At 37.2% G+C, this 18,918-nt stretch overlaps 1 long non-coding RNA gene across 1 annotated transcript in view; it reads right to left on the minus strand.

Moving 5' to 3' along the window:
- Positions 1 to 88: 88 nt before the first annotated feature.
- Positions 89 to 18,918, minus strand: part of LOC127520501 (uncharacterized) — a 28,893-nt gene continuing 10,063 nt past the window's right edge. The window contains exons 3-4 of the long non-coding RNA XR_007932137.1: positions 4,843 to 4,958; positions 89 to 773 (exon numbers count right to left, since the gene is read on the minus strand). This is a non-coding gene — a long non-coding RNA (uncharacterized LOC127520501). The remainder of the gene's footprint in view (positions 774 to 4,842; positions 4,959 to 18,918) is intronic.

Here is an 18,918-nt window from a genome sequence, read left to right on the forward strand (position 1 = left end):
TGAAGCTGTACTTTATTCAAGGAAGATCTCTTTTGATAAATTTATTTATTATTTAATAAAGCCAGGACTGCTAAAGACTGGAGCTCATTGTGTGTTTTAGCCTATATAGCCTCAGATATCTGATTCAGATAAGACCCGAAATTAAAAAATAAATAAAATCACATTTTCACACTTACAGATCTCTTTACGTGTGTTTAAGAGAGTGTCCCATAGTTTTAAGTGTAATTAAATGCTGTAAAATCCCACTAACAGCGTCTTATTCAATAAGATGGTCAATGACACCACCTAGTGGTGATACTGTGTGCTGCACACTAGAAATTAATCAAGATGTTTGTGGAATTGAATACTACTAGCATGAAATATTCACACACACACACATATATATTGAACTGCCAACATATTTACACATGCACATAAACTGTTTTGTCTGTTGTACTGCACATTTTAGTCATCCAGTCATTTGCATACTATGTGCAGTGTGCATACTATACACTGCATGACAAGTAGTATGATAATCTAGTGGTCCACAGGTTGGTTTGTCACAGTGAGTTTAATCAAGGGATGTTGTGCTGCTCCAGTCCTCTATGTAGGACGGTCAAGGACATTGTCTCGGGCTTAATGGATTTCCTCTCTGTGATAAAGGGTTGAATCTGCTTTGGCTGTGATGGAGGTCAGGAGGTCACGACGCAGCAGGTGACGGCAGCCGTAAAGGAATGACCTCATCGACAGGTTCGGACAACAAATCCCACAGACTTCCATTCTGATGAATCGCACTGAGCAGAGACAGAGAATGACATGACTGAAGTGTCGGACAGTGTGAGGAATTTTTAATCTGGCTTTACCCAGTGTTTAGATTTCTGTGCTGGACGTTTATGCAAATGAGTGCATGTTTAATTAGGTAATGCATAATTTGCATATTTTAACATAACATTTCAGAAAACGTGTAATACACAACAATTGTCTTAATGTTTGTAACAATTGTCTATCAGAGTGAGAAGAGCAGGAATCTTCTAGACAAAGAAGCAGCTCAAATATAAGAGAGATTTCCTTTATTAAACATATTTTGGTCACTACATCATTTTCATATTTCCTTTAGTGTTATATAATAGTTTTGTTCACTCACTATTATTTTTATAAAACGTGGAAAACTGTCCAAAACTTGCCAGCCAAATGCTTCTTGACCACTAGGGGCGCCGTTTATCCACATAAAAGATGAGAAGAAAGAAACGATTGCAGATTCCAGCAAAGGTAAACATTTGTTCATTATCTTGGTTTTTATATATTATTAAAAATCACATTTATTCTAAATGAGTCCTATTCTGCTTTTTTACATGTTAAACTTGCTGTTTGAGCACGATAAAGGTCATAAAGCACAAAGTCTCTCCAGCGTGAGTTATTGATATCAGTGTCACTGTTTCTGAAACGCCTCCATTTTGAGTTTTCTTCCAGGAACGAACACGTCACAATATTAAATAATTCATACGCAGAATAAAGGGGCGGGGCCTGGTTGAGTTAGTTAGTAGTGTGTTGAAACTGGTGGTTATGGTAAGGGGCGGGACATTTCCCAAAAACGCTCAAAGCGCTTGACCAATCACAACACACTGCTCCAGCCGACCAATCAGAGCACATTATGCATTTCAGAAGGAGGGGCTTCATAGAGACAGGAAGTAAACAGAGCGTTACTGACAGACTGGGAAGAGAGGAGCTGAACAATGGAGAATATGAGGAAAATAATCAACATTCAAGCAGGAAAACCTGTTCTAGTAGAGCCCAAAAAACAACATCAAGACTTTGTAAAAGGTTTGCACACTGACATTTTCAGAAGATGTCTAAATCTAGAGTTACTATGGCTCATGCTAATAATTTTAATATGTTGTTGTCATGTTTCATAGTACACTTTAGACACCCCAGCCATGTCAGGCATCAGGGAAAAGGACCACCGCTTTGTTTTTAACACAACAACAGATGGCTCAGTGTCAGTTCTTTCTCCTCCAGCCCCAAACCTGAAGGAAATATCGCAGAGAAATGCGCTCCAGACTGCCGGTTTGTCGGTCGCCAGTCGTCCCCTGGGTAAAATCGGGGAAATTCGGCATTTGTTTTCAAGCCAAGAGAGCTCCGATTGTAAGAAACCCAGACAGACAATGAACACAAAATCAATAGTTTGTTTACTGCTTTGTTTAATTCCAGTATCTTCATGAGCGGCGGATATTCTTCCTGATTTTCCTCAAATAATTATATCACAACATTTCACCACAGATGATCCATCACTAAGTTTTTAGATAAAAAATGTTGGTCTTCACATCTTCTGAGGTCATTTATTTTTAGTTATTGCTTGTTTGTTACTAGAATTGAAATGCTAAAACTCGCCTACAGCAGTATTTTGGGCACTAGGACACGTTTTCTGATGTCTGACTGAAATTAGACAGTTAAAGCACCATATTATCACTTATAAAGTTTCTTGTCCCATATGAGATGTTGTTCTATCAGCGCAGGTTTATTGAAAAGCTCCTCAGAGGTTACAGTATTTCCCTCCTGGTTTGTACAGAGATGATTCGTCTGTGTTAAACATTAATTGAATTTTGATTTTAGGCAATTATTCTTCATTTTTGTGGGTATTTGCATTAATCTAAAATATTAATGGGTTCATTTGGCTGAGTGTTTGGCCGCAGAGGACCCTTCCTAACTCTGAACCCCCTCCAGCCGTTTCTCCACTAATCTTAGAAAAAGAGAGGCAAAAAGAGCACAAATTTTGTAAAAGAAATCACTGGAATCGACTAGGATCATCTTACGAAAAATACCCTATTTTACCAGTGGGAAACAAAATCAGGTTTATAATGTACCAGCTTCAGTTTTGTGACTTTAAAAGAAATGTAGGATTTTGTATAAATATATATTTTGAGCAGAAATGTATATTACATTATACCTTTTTTAGACGCCTTTAAATGGCACTTTTAAACAATATGATTTTTTTTTTTTTTTACAGTGGCATTTTTTGAAAATAAATTAAAACTTTTATTTATCAAGAATGCATTAAAATGATCAAAAGTGACATTTATAATGTTAAAAAGATTCTTTTGAACTTTATATTCATCAAAGAATCTAGAAAAAAGTGTATCACGGTTTCCACAAAAATATTAAAACTGTTTTCAACATTGATAATCAGAAATGTGACACTGAAGACTGGAGGAACGATGCTAAAAATTCAGCTTTGATCACAGGAATAAATTACAGTTTACAATATATTCAAAGAGAAAGCAGTTATTTTAAATTTTAATAATATTTCACTATTTTTACTGTATTTTTGATCAAATAAATGCAGCCTTGGTGAGCAGAAGAGACTCTTTTCAAAAACATAAAAAAATCTAAACAACCCAAATATTTCGAATGATAGTGTATATGAATAATGCAATTAAATAGTACTATTTATTCATCCTTCATACAGTTAAGGGAATTTTCCATAACAATGCTAAAACAACGTCCTTGTTTACAAAAGTCCCTTCAATTCAAAAGTCTCTTGCGACTCACTGACTCATTCACTCCTAAAGTTTGCCGCCATCTAATGGCGTATTAATGTAACTTTCACTCAATCCATATCTATATTCTCAATACCAAATACAGCATATTATTTATATAAAATAATATTTATTGAACAACAGTATTTAAATTAGTCATTATAAATGACAATAGGAAATAAACACAATTCAGTCAAACATACAAAAGCAGTGCTCTGCGGGATGTAAGTTAAATATAGCCTTAATATTAAATTATTACATTTAACAACGCCCAATTCGATTTGCTCAGGAACAAGTAATAGATTAATAGGAACAAAGATTGCCCGTTTTATGTCTCTAAAATGAATTATATCTCACGTTTAACCACTATAAGAGCCAGCGGCAAATCCCCGAAACACTGGCCGAGATGAAGCTGTTCTCGGCGGGTACACGAGCACTGAACGGCCGCCTAGAGCTCGCATCTCCGAAAACGTCTAAACAAATTGTAAAATAGGCGCTATGATTAAATATGAGTCACATATTTCAAGTCTAAACAACTACATTCTCGCCTGAAAACTCTTAAAAATACAGTCCGTGGTACAACAAGTGTAGTACTTGCAAAAATTACGGTGGATTTGTTCGGCCGCCATGACAGTCGCATCAAGCGGAGTCGCATCAAATGGTGAAAGGGTAGGAGTGCTGTTATCACTAAAATATCGCACAGCTCTCAGCCCTCGAAAACCAGAAAGAACTGTTGTATAAATATATATATATATATATATATTAGGGCTGTCAAATCGATTAATTGCATCTAACATAAAAGTTTGTTTATATAATATATATGTGTGTGTGTGTATGTATATATATATATATATATATATATATATATATATATATATATAAACACACAGACACATATATATGGCACATTTGTTGTTGAAAGGCATGACTAGCAGCACAGTAACCAGTTCCTGACAGACAGAACGTGGTTATAAGCCTCACCGTACTGTCTGCATGTATCTCAATATTTCCATGATATGAAATTCAAATTTTCAGGCAGGTGGGAGGGCAGGGGGAGATGGAGAGAGAGGTTTCCAGACATTTCTCTCCTCGCCGCGCGGACTGTCAGACGTCACACGGCAGATTGTTTTGACACCCCGTTAAGAAATTCAGGAGGAAGATGGACGGCTCATGAAATTTGCAGGCCCTGATTGAATTTATGATATTTTCATAAAGGCCATCAAGTGTGGACGCCTGCGGGGAAGAAAACCTGACAGACAGACGCAGAGAAAAAAACGATGTGCGGGCTCAGGACCCTTTCCTAGACTATCACACAGCACATATTACTGACCACAGGAGGCCGCGGCTCCTCGCGCTGATGTATGAGCTCCTTAACGCAGAGCTCACGTCCAGATTCGCTTTAGAAGCTCAGCAGCTTGGTGTCGTATCGCTGGTTCTTCGCTGGTGCTGTAAAACAGAGAGAAATTTGATCATTCAAGGTTAAACAAAAACATTTTAAAGACGACATGAATCACAACACACTTTATTATTATTATGTTGGCTTGAGAAAGCTATTTAAACGTATTATTCTTCAACTAAGACTACAATTTCTGACTCTAACTCCTAGGGCTTTCAAGCTACAACTACCAAACTCGGGTTAGACCTTCAGACTGTTCTGACTTGGTGTGCTAGGCCTATATCTTTTCTAACTCTGACTTTGGGAATTCCCGTATCGGACTTACAAACAATCCCATATTCCCATAGACTTTCATTGAGGGGGCACAACAATCTAAAACATGCTAGCAACATGTTAATTCATGCTAGCAAAATGCTAAAACATGTTAGCAATGTGTTAATTCATGTTAGAAACATGTTAACAACATGCTAACAAAATGTTAAAACATGTTAGCAATTTCCTAATTCATTCTAGCAACATGCTAAAACATGTTTTACATTTGTTAATTCGTGCTAGCAATGTTAATTCATGCTAGCCAAATGCTAAAACATGTTAGCAGTGTGTTAATTCATGTTAGAAAAATGCTAAAACATGTTAGCAATGTGTTAATTCATGCTAAAAACATGTTAGCAATTTGCTAATTCATGTTAGCAACATGCTAAAACATGTTAGCAATGTGTTAAGTCATGTTAGAAACATGCTTGCTATTTGCTAATTCATGCCAGTAACTAGCTAAAACATGGTATGTGCTAATAGATGTTAGAAACATGCTAGCAATGTGTTAAATCATGTTTGCAATGTACTAATTGATGCTAGAAACATGCTAGCAATATGTTAAAACATGTTAGCAATGTGTTAATTCAATGATAAATGTGTTAAATCATGCTAAAAACATGTTAGCAATTTGCTAATTCATGTTAGCGACATGATAAAACATAGAAACATGCTAGTAGCATTAAATCATGTTAACAAAATGCTAAAACATGTTAGCAACATGCTAAAACATTCTAGCAATGTGTTAATTCATGTTAAAAACATGTTAGCAATTTGGTAATTAATGCTAGAAACATGTTAGCAATTTGTTGAGTTATGTTAGTAACAAGCTAAAACATGGTATGTGCTAATTGATGCTAGAAACTTGCTAGCAACATGCTAAATCGTGCTAGCAATATGCTAATTGATGCTAGAAACATGCTAGCAATATGTTAAAACATGTTAGCAATGTGTTAATTCATATTAACAGTATGTTAAATCATGCTAGCAACATGCTAAATAAAACATGCTAACGTTGTGCTAATTCATGATAGTAACGTTAGCAACATGCTAAAATTTGTTAGCAAAGCATTAAATCATGTTAGAAACATGTTAGCAATGTGATAAAGCATGGTAACATGTTAAAACATGCTAGCAAGATCTGTCTATCTTTCTATCTATCAATCTGTCTATCTCTGTTTTATGATATACTGTATTGCCTTCAAAACCTTCAAACTTTAAGGATTAAAACTACTTTAAACTACTTCAAACTGAAAACTTTCAAACTTTCTGGTCAGGCTTCTCAAGGCTTCTCATCAAAGTTTGTCTTGATGAACTTTTTTATCTAGTTATTATTATTATATCATCATTCTCTGCCTCTTTTTTGCTGAAGTAATCAAGCCTGTGTGGACCCAAATCTCAGCAAGAGCATCTATTGACGTCATTTCAAAGATGGCAGAAGTTTAAAAAAATGTAATACAGATATCTTATTGTTGGCTGGTTTTAAAGTGTACGTGAACATTTTGCAATCAAGACTTGTTTTCACAGTAGTTGGCATTAGAACACGAAATGTTCTTGTTGAGTCATGGTGCCCTCTTGTGGTGTACATGTGACAATGACATGTATTGAAGTCGGAAGTGTGAAATTTTAATTCGTCTATTCCCACCAATGTGACAGTTAACAGCACTAATATCACAGCCCAAAATGCTTCAGATGAGTGCATGAAATACAAGTAAAGATAAACCATGCATCTAAAACAGCACATCTTTTTTATGAATCAAAAGAACGACCTTGTGCTGTACTATACGCAGAGATAAATATCTGATATCTTCTAAGATCTGAGCCTTTAGTTCATTTTAAATGAATTTGTCAGAGTTGCACCGCCCCAAACAGCCTTTCCTTCATTATTCAAGCAACTGAAAAATTAATATAGTGCTTTCTGGGTGCAAATGCCTCAGTTTGCACTGCAAAATTGGGAAGAAGGATATTAAATATTTATACATTCACAATCCTTTCAATTATTATCCGACACTTTGATAATAAAGTAAAATCCTAAATGAGAATATCTTTAATGCAGAATGCACAGCTGAATTACCTCCTAACACAATATATGCACTTCAATTATTAAAACTAGATGGAGATCTCGATGCATTATACATTTATATTTCCAAACACACTTGAGCAGATTTCTGTTGTTGGCCTAACTGAGATTTCTGAAAACTGATCGCTGTTTGACAATAAAAAGCATTGCATAAAAATGAAGCATGCTGTTTTTTTTTATCAATTTAAAGAGGGAACAATATGAGGCTTGTGTGAGATTGTGTAAAGGAGGCAAGCTAGTAAGAGATGTGCGGCCTCCCATGCCGGAGACGCCAATTCGAATCCCACTCGGAGTGGGTCGAACAGGACCGGTTACATTTGGTGCCGTGACCCGGATGGGAGTGAGGTTTAGGGGGGTGAGAATGATGGAGTCAAGCTAGTAAGAGATGTGCGGCCTCCCATGCAGGAGACGCTGATTCGAATCCCACTCGGAGCGGATCGAGCAGGACTGGTTACGTTTGGTGTCGTGACCCGGATGGTGCTGTGACCCTGATGGAAGTGAGGTTTGGGGGGTGAGTGTAATGGAGGCAAGCTAGTAAGAGATGTGCGGCCTCCCATGCAGGAGATGCTGATTCAAATCCCACTCAGAGTGGGTCGAACAGGACCGGTTACATTTGGTGCCGTGACCCGGATGGGAGCGAGGTTTAGGGGGGTGAGTATGATAGAGGCAAGCTAGTAAGAGATGTGTGGCCTCCCATGCAGGAGACGCTGATTCGAATCCCACTCAGAGTGGGTCGAACAGGACCAGTTACATTTGGTGTCGTGACCCGGATGGGAGCGAGGTTTGGGGGGTGAGTATGATAGAGGCAAGCTAGTAAGAGATGTGTGGCCTCCCATGCAGGAGACGCTGATTCAAATCCCGCTCAGAGTGGGTCGAACAGGACCGGTTACATTTGGTGCCGTGACCCGGATGGGAGTGAGGTTTAGGGGGGTGAGTATGATAGAGGCAAGCTAGTAAGAGATGTGCGGCCTCCCATGCAGGAGATGCTGATTCGAATCCCGCTCAGAGTGGGTTGAAGAGGACCGGTTACATTTGGTGCCGTGACCCGGGAGGGAATGAGGTTTAGGGGGGTGAGTGTAACGGAAGCAAGTTAGTAAGAGATGTGTGTGTAAACCTCACTCCCCTGGCCTCAAGAGGAGCGCTAGAGGCTGCGGTCTTTACCGTCCTTTTTAGCTCACCCGCCTCCCATGCGGGAAACTCCTGTTCGAATCCCACTCAGAGCGGGTCAAGTAGGACCGGTTACAATAGCTTTCAGGCTAATGCTTCCTCAGATGAATCTTTAAAAATTGTTGGATGTAGTTGTATATTATCCAGATCCCCTTTAGATTGGTTCCAATCAGTGTTTTACAGATGCTTAAAATATGTTTCAGTATGAGATAATCCATAATTCATACTCTCTGAAGCAGGCTGCTGCTGAATGAAAACTATACAATAAAACTCTACAAAGGGGTACAATTTTCATAGTTACACTGCAATGGGAGTTGATTTATTAACACAGTTTGTTCAGCCTATAAACTTTATGTTTTAAAACCCATCCATGCTAGAAAAAAAGTCTTGTCATGCAGTTACTATGGTGTTCTGGGTGGTTGCTATGTGGTTGCAGTGTATATTAATATGTTTTAAAAAAGAAATAGCTATATTAATATTTCACTCACTGATTTTGAATCTTTATAATTTAAAAAAAGAATTGCAAGCACCAAAAGTGCCATCACACTCATCAAAAATGCAGCAGACTTTTGTAGAAGTTGCTCTGCAGCCATCCAGCATGGAGCAAGTCATCATTTTCAAACGTTCAAATGTTATCTTGCTAAAGATAGGCTGGTCGTAACCATGACGACCATTGCTGCATCACTTATCACAAAGGAAATTGGTGGGAGAGTGCAGGTGCCCGAGCAACACATGCACCCTCTCGCTGAAGTCTTCATAAAGCTGTCCATTAGCATGCAAGTAGCGGGAGTCTCAAGGAAAGCTTAAAAATAGAATCCATAGAATCATTGATGTCTGTAGCACAAACTCTGAGAACTATGTGCCAAATAAGCAATAGCAGTAGAGTGTAAGAGTCGGGTCCTGGAAGTAAAAACATTCATTTTCTCCATAGGAGAATTGATTTTTAGCAATAACTTATAAACCTCTAAAGACAGCCCTATACTGTGAGTTATGAGGTTGTTAATCAATGGTATTTGCTTCTGTTGAAGCCGTCAGTGCACATTATTTCAACTTAGTTTTACAATAATCGTGTTTAACAGCAGAATTCATGGTGGAAAAACTACATTACCCATGATGCTGTGCAGAAAATTCCACCAATCAGAATCAAGACATGTGAAATGTGCCAAAAGATGGCTAATATCGCCCACAACCCATTGCGCTTTGGAGGAGGATTCCTTTCAGAACTACAAACAAGACTAAAAAATGTTTAAAAACTACAAACATGGCGGATGTGTGTGACCGACAGTTAAGTAGAGTTGTGTTTAACAGCGGAATTCATGGTGGAAAAACTACATTACCCATGATGCTGTGCAGAAAATTCCACCAATCAGCGAGTCAAGACAAGTGAAATGCGCCAACAGAGCTCTTAAGCTTCGCCTGCTCCCATGAAGCACTGCGAATGATGTAATAGATTTACCATGCGTGCCAAATTGCATATTATACATCCTAAATAGTATGTGAGATTAGAATAAGTGTGTCCCAAAACATAGTATGTTGAAAAAAGTATGGCAAAAGTCCCCGGATGGTCTACTATTTCCGGTAGATTTTTGAAATGTGGATCCGTGCACACTCTAACGGCTAATATTGCCCACAACCCATTGCGCTTTGGAGGAGGATTCGGTTCAGAACTACAAACACAACTAAAAGTGTTAAAAAACTACAAACATGGCAGATGTGCGTGACCGAAGAAGATTGTCATGATCCCAGTCTGTGTTCCCCTGTCTTGTGGACTTTTGTTGTATTTCCTGTCCTACTGCCATGTTTTGTAGTCCTTTGTAGTTTTTCTTGTTGATTAGTTCCTGATTGTTCCCAGGTGTGTCTTGTTTACCAATCACCCCTTGTGTATAAAAACCCCAGTGTTTCTCATGTTCCCTGTCTAGGGTTACCATTACATGGTTGTATTGTGTGCGTTTGTTGCAGCTTCATGTTCATGTTCATGTTCATGTTCATGTTCATGTTCATGTTCATGTTCATGTTCATGTTCATGTTCATGATCCTTTATCTTGCTCCTTGTCTACAGTTATTTTAGTTGTTCTGTTTCAATAAATTTCTACTGCATTTGGATCCAACGCCTCTTGTCTGCAGCAGCATTGTTACAAAGATAGGCATAGATAAAGGGGTTTGAGTGAATAATAAGCAACACTTAACCTGAAAAAAATATTTATCTAAAGTTATCTGTGTTATAAAGACACAATTTTATCTTTTTCGTCACAGAAAGAGTGCAGTTTTTTGAGCGTAGTATAAGTAGGCGAATTGGGACGCAGCATCCGTCTACATACGCTCTCAAAATACTTAAATATTTGTATACATATGCATATTTTTACAGTACACTTAAAATATATCGTTTTTATATATGTAATCGACATTCTCCATTATGTTGTTTGCAAAGCTTCATGGGATTGTAGTTCTTTCCCTCACTAAAGTACAAAGTCTGCACCTTTGTATATTTGTCAGATTTTAAAATACTTTTTTGCTTCAAATCAAAGATTGTAATGTTGAGATTCACCTCGTAGTTGTTTGCCTTGATTCATGGCTCCAACTTTTTATTTAAAAATCCCTTATGGGAGAAATGAATGGAAAAAATACTTCCGGAATCAACACCGCTGAAAAAGTGTGCACTAACGCACCCTATAGTCATGCTTGCTTTAGCGCACGCTGCTAAATAAAACGGCTAAAAGTCCAAGTGTATCTTTAGCTGAATTCGTAGGGGTTTCCAGATCCCTTTGGAGGATATGAAAGAATAACTAATCATAAGCGCTGGTGGGGGAGGCTCCTTTTATGGAAAATATAATGAATATGGTTATTCTGACAGCTTGTTCACACCCAGCCTCCCACAAACCTGGCAGATTCACACTCTCCACACCCTGTCACCCCCAGCTCCTGAACCAATCCACAGGCACAAGGGAAGAGAAGCCACAGAGCCAGAAAATACTGGGCCTATAGACTTATGTGGCCTGAAAACAATGGTTTCTTTAAACTGTGGTGCGTTTTGAATAAATAAACAGACAATAATGAAGCACATGTCGTGCACACACCCTGAGTAATGCTGCGTTACAGCTGAACTGATAATGCAAACGCCCTCTGACAGTGACTTACAGCATGAAGGGCGCCGCCAGGAGGGGGCGGAGCCTGGAGCTGCTCTGTGCTTTCAATCAGGTCCTGTTCTAGAGCACTACATAAGAATCAGGCAAACAAATAAAATCTAATACTACAGACAGCTTTCAATGCTTGGTCATCCTACTTTTGTTCAAAAACAGGAAGAAATGCTTAAATGAACACTCACAATGGATAAAATGTCAGTAACAGTTATTTGTTTTGAATAGCATGACAACCTTTTTATTCACGATGGTGTTTACTACGTGATTACTTGCCCTTTGAGTTAGTCATTTCAACAAAACCCAACCTGTAAGAATAAATCGTTGACACATAACTGATGAGTTGAGTATTTTAGTATTATTATAGAATTTATTAATATTATGAATATTTTTATTCTATTTTTTTATTTTAGTTTAGAAATTTGTCAACCGGTAGAGATTTTGGACTAACGTTTCTTTCGTGGTTATGTTTACGTGACGTTGCTCTGCTCTCACGCAAAAATATTAAGCAATATTTAAGCATTGCGGTTAAAAAATAAGTGATTTTAAATTGTTAAAGAGTAATAAGCAGCGAAAGAGAACTCATTTCGCTATATGAGAGACTGTTGTGCCATCTCAATTCGCATATTATCCGTCCTAAATAGTATTTGAAATTAGACTTGGCGTGTCCCAAATCGTAGTATTCCAAAGATAGCCAGATGTTCTAATTGTTCCGTTTAGAATGCGAAGTGCAGATCCATGCACACTCTAACGGCTAATATTGCACACAACCCATTTGATTAGAACTACAAACACAAATAAAAAGTGTTAAAAAACTACAAACATGGAGGAGTCCGATGGTTAAATTGAGAGGTTTAGATAAAAGGGTTTGAGTGATTAATAATCAGTATCTAACCTGACGAAAAGATATGTTATCCACATTATATTTCATCCGCAACAGCATTGTGAACTTTTATAAAGATACATTTGGTCATTCATTTTTATTATGCAAACACATGACAAGAATTCTCTGCATGAAAGACCCATGACTGGCAGATCAACGTGCGACTACATTTCTCTCCAAAATGATGAGAAATTAAATTAGATTTTAACTGTGACAAGATGATTGACAGGGCAGTTTAAATGGTGACAGGATGCACGCAAATAAGCAACAAAATTAAAGACGCAAAATAGTATGTCCCAAAGCTTGCCTACTCTTCTGCTACACACTCAAAAGTATGTACTTTTTCTTCACAAAAACAGTACATACATTTAGGGCATAGAATAGGGCATAGAATAAGCACAATAAGCCGCTGTTCGTAAAGCGTGTGAGTACTGAACTGAGTTCTTTTTGCCGCCTAATTGAGCTTCAACGGTTAAATACACATACTTATGTGTCAAAATGCTCATCTTTGCAAGTATCCAAGTATCAAAGACTACATCTGGATCCAATTCAGTACGATTATCAAAACACAGATGGAGTAGATCGAGTCCATCAACACCCCTTATGCTTGCACAGTCCTATAGCTCATCCCGGGTCGACATTTCATTCAGTAACGTTAGGCAGTTTTGATGATCGCATTATTTTACATGTGCATCTGCTTACATAAGAGATCATTTGTTTCTGCTTCTTCTTTGTCTGTGTTTTGATCAGGAGATTTGTAATAGTGCCCCCTACTGTATAACAGTGAAATTTCCGTCAATGGCGGGGAAAGAGTTAATATTAATCAAACAACAAAAATGAGAAAATCTCTCAATTCTCTTGACTGAATCCAATTTAATAAGAATAAATATATACGGTGGAGATATGCAGTGTTTTTTATACATTTGATTACTTGAATTATTTCTTATTTCCAGTGCTTGAAGTTTTTCAGGTAGGTCTTTTTCTTTGTCCTATTGCTTGTAATTAGTTTCTTTGTTCTTATTTTATTACTGACTGTTTACTTGTCTTCAGTTTTTATGTATTATTTATCTTTTACGTAGGTTAGTATTTGTTTTTTTTTGTGATATTGAAATTGGTGACAAGAATAATAACATTTCAATGGTATCAAACATTTAGCTGACATAAAAACATTATTTAAAGCAAAAACAACTATATCTTGATACATATCATTATCGTGAAATAAAACTACTCATATCGTGATATAAGATTTTGGTCATATTGCTTATCCTAAACAAGCTGAAGAAGAGGTGTGCTCTTTTTTTCTTAAATCACACATCAGTTATACCAATGGACAATAAAACAGTTGAAGAAAAGCACATAAACGAACCATATTTAGGGACAAAATAAAAAAATCACAGACATTTGATGGTGGCTCTTTTGACTTGGCATGTATACACCCTAGCATTTTTTTATTTATTATTATACATTAGTCAAGTGCATCATAGTCAAAAATTGCAGTCTGTATGGTTTCACTCCTAATTCAGGTCAATAATTTCACAGTTTCCACAGCTGTGAGGCGATAAGCTTCTGAAATCAAGCGTAATGGTTCAGTATGTTCCAATATGATGCAATTAATGAGATTTGTGGTGTTTTTGCCAGATATAGCATTATTGCAAATCAAATCAGATGCATACAGGCCATGTGTGATGTTTGTCGCACAATAATTTCACAGCGAAGCTCCTATTTTAATTAAAGCAACCCACACAGGAAAGTCCAGGCATTTCGAGGAATATTTGCCCCTCCTTTGTCTTTTTTTTTCGTCCTCAGTGCAGATTTGCATGAGCCGTTGCAGCGGGAGGCAACTCCCCCATCCTGCATTTACATACATAAATCTGTGGAGCACATTTGTCCATTATAGCTGAGTATCCTAAGAGCAGGGCCTCGGGGTCCGGCCGTCTAATAAGCCATGCGCTGTCAGAGCCATGGTGCATCATCATAAATTGTGCATGGAGGTTATGTTTTAAACATTGCACTGCTAGCACGCACACACCCCCAAATAAACAGCGGCGTACTCGCACAAAAAGAGTATATGCACAGGCCTATAGGATCTGAGCGGGTGGTGTTGGTTTCACCAGACGGAAGAGAGGGTGTGATGCTGCCCATCTGTATCACGCTGAGCGCTCGTATAGGCGCCCATATTGCCCAGTGGTTTGAGTCTTCATTTGAAGGGGGGATGTGTGAGAGCACACGTCTGTATGCATGTGTGCACACGTGTGCTAAAGCATGCCTGAATGCGTTGTGCATTTTGGCAGCGCACAATCTGTACGTGCAAACAGGCGGACAGGACTGAAGAGGAGTATTAAATTCGAGGGTTTCAAACAAAACAACATGAAACCGACAGCAAATGAGTGGTGTGAAAATGCTAATTCTCTCAAATATGTCTTTGTCTGCATGGGCAAATGATTCGTTCGCTGTAATCCAGAATGAATCCCAGCTCCCAGGCAAAGATAGCAACGTTTTTTTTTTTGCAGTATGCTGAAGGGTATTTCTTGGAGAGTGTAAAACGGGTGCTAAGTGTGCTTCATTCTGCAAACGATATGTGTCCGATATACTCTATAATGACAGTAAAATCCAAATATTAATGTGCAAATAATCATACACTATCGTTCAAAAGTTTGGGGTCTGTATGATTTTTGTTTTTAAAGAAATTTATACTTTTATTCAGCAAAGATGCATTAAATTGATATATAAAAAAAATTATTGCTAATAATTATAAATGTTTCTTGAGCAGCAAATCATCATATTAGAATGATTTCTGAAGGATCATGTGACACTGAAGACTGGAGTAATGATGCTGAAAATTCAGCTTTGATCACAGGAATAAATTATATTTTACAATATATTCACATGGAAAACAGCTATTTTAAATTCTAATAATATTTCACTATTTTTACTGTATTTTTGATCAAATAAATACAGCCTTGGTGAGCAGAAGAGACTTTCAAAATCATTTAAAAATCTTACCGACCCCAAACTTTTGAACAGTAGTGTATAGGATATCAAAAAACATGAACAAAACTAGCAAAAGGTAGAAGAAAACATGACACAGATCACTTGCAACAGGGATAAACAGTGAATTATTTATTAGAGAATCAACCAGAGAGTCGTTGATACAATGGAAATGGAATTTTAAAAAACTGCAATAAAATTATATATTATATATTAACTTCCAATCAATAAAAATTAGTCCGTAGTTTTATATAAAGTGCTGCAGGGATGATGTATTTTTGCAAGCCAAAACCTGGAAACGAGTTGCATTTTAGCACTTAGGTTCATGATAAAAAGTCCTTGGGTTTTTCGTTTTTGGCCTATAATAAAACCTGTGGTGAACTGAAGCTCAAGATATTTTAATGTTTTATTCCACAACATAAAATACATTGGTATACCCTCTTGTGAATAGACTTGAAAAAGGCAGATGTTAACAAGTGTCTAAATAGAATTTAAAAAGTTGTCTGGGACATTGTATGTTGATTATATTTATATAAACTACACTCTAAAAAATGCTGGGTTAAAAACAACCCAAGTTGGGTTGAAAATGGACAAACCCAGTGATTGGGTTGTTTTACCCCAGTGGTTGGGTTAAATGTTTAAAAATGACTATATGGCATGGCTTAAAATGAACGGTGGGCAAACATTTAACCCAACTGCTGGGTCAAAACAACCCAATCACTTTGTCCAACTTGGGTTGTTTTTAACCCAGCATTTTTTAGTAGAGTGTATATTTTACATTTATTGCAAAATATGTGTGTGTATGAGTGTGTATATATATATATATATATATATATATATATATATATTTAAGTATTTAAGAATTTCGAGAGCATATGGAGAAGGACTCAATTACATAATTTGCAGTGCTTCATAGAAGTGGGCGGAGCTAAAGAACACTTTTGGCTCATTTTGCTTGTTTCAGCTCTCTGATTGTGGAATTTTCTGCACAGAATCATGGGTAATGTAGTTTCTCTCCACAAATTCCACAGTTCAAGGATTAGTTCACTTTCAATTGAAAATTACTCCAAGATTTACTCATTCTCAAGTCATCCTAAGTGTATATGACTTTCTTCTTTCTGACGAACACAATCAGAGTTATATTAATAAATATCCTGAGGCATCCGAGCTTTATGTTAGTGAACGGGACCAATGAGTATGAAGCTCAAGAAAGTGCCTCCATCCATCATAATCGTACTCCACAAGGCTCCGGGGGGTTAATAAAGGAGTGAAGCGATGCGTTTGTGTAAGAAAAATATCCATATTTAACAAGTTATGAAGTAAAATATCCAGCTTCCACAAAACTGCCAAACTTAGGAAGAAAGTGTAGTCTACGCCTTCCCTATTCAACTTATGGAAAAAGTTTAAACTGACACGACGTCAGTTACATTTTCTTGCTAAAGAAATACGGAAGGCGGTCTGGTGGAAGCTGGATATTTTACTTTATAACTTGTTAAATATGGATATTTTTCTCACACAAACGCATCGCTTCGCTTTGGAAGGCCTTTATTAACCCCCAGAGCCGTGTGGAGTACGTTTATGGTGGATGGATGCACTTTCTTGAGCTTCATACTCATTGGTCCTGTTCACTGCCATTAGAAAGCTCAGATGCGTCAGGATATTTATTAATATAACGATTGTGTTCATCAGAAAGAAGAAAGTCATATACACCTAGGATGGCTTGAGGGTGAGTAAAGCTTGGAGTAATTACTGATTTTCATTTGAAAGTGAACTAATCCTTTAAACAAGATTATTTTAAAACTAGGTTCAAATAATGCAGACTGACAGCTTCAACAGAAGAAAATACTTTTGATTAACACCCTTATAGCTCACAATAGGCCTGTCTTTAAAGGTTTATAAGTTATCGTTAATAATCAATTTCCCTATGGAAGTTTTTACTTCCAGTGTCTTGACGATTAATCAGGTTATGCTACCAACACTATATTTGCATTGTTTTAAGGGTATGTTTAGGGTTTGGGGTAGGTATGGACGTTAATAAATCATGAATATGATGCTGGTAGCACAAATCGTCAGAACCCCGGGACTCGACTGTTGCACTCGATTCCTGTAGAGATGCAGCGATTGCTGGTTCTTCATTGAATTGGTGGTTCTCCACCTCTCTCCACCCCCCTTCGCACCGTCGCCCGGCCGTCAGAACCCACAGCCCTTCCCCAACACCCCCAACAACACCCTCCCTCCCCTCCATGAGTGTAGCATTTAGTGATTAATGTGAGTTTTAATTGTCAAGCTCACTTTTATGCTCATTAAAGTGTATTATGCAGCAGTTAGGGTATTAAAGTTCAGTGAGAAATTTCATGCATACTAATCAGAATGCAAATGAGCCTGGCATAAAAGAATCCCTAGGTGCTGGCAGAAGTGTCGTTAGTTATCTCTCGCCGTGGCAGTCTCCAGCAAGGGAAAGAAATGACTCGGGCTAAATAGATTTTTTTGGTACATGTGCAGGGATGGAGCAGGCCATGTAAAAAGCCAGCTTAAGAATGGAAAAGAAGCATGATAAAAAGAACTATTCATTGGCGTGTAACAATTAGGACAATGGCGCTAGATAGAAATAGCTTTCCGTACAGAAAGGGAAAAGGCTGAATGGAAAACGTACATTGTGAAATGCCGTTTGCTCTGGAATCTCGTGTAAAAACAGACGAAATTTTTGCTGCTTTTGGAAGCATGCATGAACAAAGGAATTATTTTTTATATATATATATTAACATATTTTAGATTCTTATTTGATTACGGTGAAAAGAACTAAAACAAATTATTTAAATAAAAGCAGCCAAAACAATATTAATCGTAAAGACATTGTTCATTATTTCATGTTCAAACCTGTTTCTTTCTTCTTTGGAGCAAAAAAGCAGAAAGTTGCTCTTCTGTGCAATGAAAGGGACTGTAAAAGGACAAATCTTAAAAGTAGTCCACACATGAAACATTTGTAGTGCAAGATTTACTTTTCAATCAGAAATTGCTATTAAATTTCACAAATAATTACAAAGGTAAGTAACACATCGAATTAAACATGAAATTTTGAAGTACTGAAATAGTGTTTTCTTGTAATATGTGCTCAAATAATCTGTTAACTTTGAAAAATAATTTATTTCAGTCAATACAATAGCTTTGCATAAGAAACAGACTGAAATTCAAGTCATTATTTGCCCCAAAATTTAAAAAAGATCAAAAAAAAAAAAAAAAGTGTTCTGTTTTACGGGATCGAACTCATCACAATATTCCTCATTTAAATAATTCCCGCCCAGGGCATATGCAAAATAATGGGGCGGGGCCTGAGTTGAGTTAGTTTGGAAGAATGTTTGTAACCAAGCAGATCTCGCCCCCCATTGACTACCATAGTATTTTTTTCCTACTATGGTAGTCAACAGGGGGCGAGATATGCTTGGTTA

This window comes from Ctenopharyngodon idella, chromosome 10 (assembly GCF_019924925.1).
Source record: "Ctenopharyngodon idella isolate HZGC_01 chromosome 10, HZGC01, whole genome shotgun sequence".
In the NCBI taxonomy this organism is placed as follows: Eukaryota; Metazoa; Chordata; class Actinopteri; order Cypriniformes; family Xenocyprididae; genus Ctenopharyngodon; species Ctenopharyngodon idella.